The following is a 2339-nucleotide window of genomic DNA, read 5'->3' on the forward strand; positions in this document are numbered from 1 at the left end:
CATGCTGGCATCTTCTTGGCCCTGGCGGTACCTTTTCTGATCTGCGGTATGCACTCCAGTTGAGCTTCTAATATAGTGTTTTTAAACAACTTCCAAGCATTTTTGAGTGCTCCATGTTCTGTCACACAGGAGAGTGGCACATTTGTCACCTCTCCTCCTGCAAGTTCAAGTTCTGCATCCTGGGTAAAACAGTGCAATTGCATCTTTGGGAAACCTCCCCCCCCCAAAAAAAAAACCTAAGATGATGATGTTTTGTTGCTAATACGCTGCCAAAGCGTTCTGTGGTTGTATGGATGGGGGGGATGATTGTCTTATTTTGTATTATATATATATATATATGTTTTCTCTAGCTTGCAGGCTAGTTTGATTTGAGATTTGAGCCTGTTTTGTGATATTTTGGGGTGTTATTTATTGATACTGTTGAAGTTTTTTATTGTGATGATCTGAATTGTTTTTATAATATTGTTTTATTCTTGCTGTGAAAGCCACTTTGAGGTCTCCTGGTGATGAAAAGCGGCATACAAACATACTAAATAAATAAATAAATTTCCTTCTGTTGGTGTGAGTCGCTTGGCGACCTTTGAGTAACAACCGATTCATAAATCTAATAAATAAAAACATTTTATAAACTTTTGTAAAGTTTTCTCGTATAGAAAGCAGGGAGCGTTTTCTCCCAGATTTGGAAGGGGGAGGCATGTGTGTCAGGGGGTGGAGAGTGTTTCACCCCCCAACAATGGTCCTTTGTTTCACATTCCTGAGAAGGAGTTGTGGCTTCTTGAAGACCAACAAATCAGTGATCGCATAATAATGGTGGGAAACATCAGCCCCAGGGTTTGAATGCGGCCCTCCAGGCCTCTGTAGCTGGCCCTCAGAACTCCCCCAGGCCACTCTCCTCACTAGCCGTGCTTCACACCTGCGTTTAGCACCTTGGTGTGGCTGGGAATGTGGCCTTCAACTCTGATCAGGCCTCTGGCTTGCCCAGGTGGAGGATGAAAAGATGGGCAGGTGTAGAAAGTAAACTGCCAGACTGCCAAATGTTGCCTCTACTCCTCAGAGTAAACTCATTGAAATTAATGGACTTGGCTCCCTTAATTTAAATGTGTCTGCCATCCATTCAAATAGTGCCATGAAAAGGATGAGAGGTTGGGGTGCCTTAGAAGAGGTCTGCTAGATCAGGCCAGTGGCCCGTCTAGTCCAGCGTCCAGTCCTCACAGTGGCCAAGCAGAAGCCCCAAGCGGGACCTGAGCGCAGGAGCGGCTCTCCCTGACCCCCCCTTGTGATTTGCTGCACGTGGCATTCAGAGGCCCCCGACACCCTTTCATCTGCTTGGGGCTCCAGTGACCAGCCGTGTCCATGTTGGAATTGCTCTTTAAGATGTTTTTAAAGCTTTTTTAAAAGAATTTTTAAAGATGTTTTAATATATTTAAAGTCTATTTTTTATGATATTTTAGAGTGTTTTTAGTGTTTTTGTTTGCCACCCCGGGCTCCTACTGGGAAGAAGGGCAGGATGTAAATTAAAATAAATATATAGGAATGAGATTTCTTCACACACACCCCTTTGCAAAACCGTGTTTCACATTAAAATACCAGGCTGAGGCCTTGTAGCAAAATGAAAGAAACAGACCTCGACTTCCTTCCTCTTTCTCTGACTTCCCCCTCCCAACGGCCAAGGGCAGAGCAGACCCAAACACAGCACACGCTTGGCTATGCAAGAGTGCATTTTTCTCCCCCCCCACATTGTCACAGCAACATGGTGGAGAAAACTGTCGTGGTCTGCATTTTCCTGACACTGTGGAGTGACATACCAAAGCGTGTATTTGTTTGGTATAGCTCTTTAGAAGGGTGTATTAAATACTATTTAGCATGGTTTTTTTTAAAAAAAAGCATTTAAACGCATGTTTTGTGATGAAATGCATATTTAAGTACAACTTCTTGTGCAGATTAATGGGATGGAACGGATTTCCGAATGAGCACACGTGAAACTGACACAAACTAAAAAATGGTATGTCACCTGTTAGGAGACTCCCTCACAGAACAATTCCCAGCATCCTGCAGTTCTCAGGACGCTTTGGACAAAGCCATGGTAGTTAAAGTGGTATAAGAGTGCTCTTAAATGTATGCAGTGGGTGTGGTTTCTATCGAATGCTGTGGCTGCCGCTGCTCAGAATTGCAGGATACAATGGAACCCCAAAGCAGAGTTACGGGGTTGCCGAATCCAGCTTTTCTTGGTGCAGAATTCTTAAACATTTAATCACAGAGAACAAACAGTCCAGTTTGTTTTTACTATTTCCTCCACCATGTTAGCAGACAGAGAGAGAAAAAATGTGTTTTATGGAGGG

This window comes from Rhineura floridana, chromosome 18 (assembly GCF_030035675.1).
Source record: "Rhineura floridana isolate rRhiFlo1 chromosome 18, rRhiFlo1.hap2, whole genome shotgun sequence".
Taxonomy (NCBI): domain Eukaryota; kingdom Metazoa; phylum Chordata; class Lepidosauria; order Squamata; family Rhineuridae; genus Rhineura; species Rhineura floridana.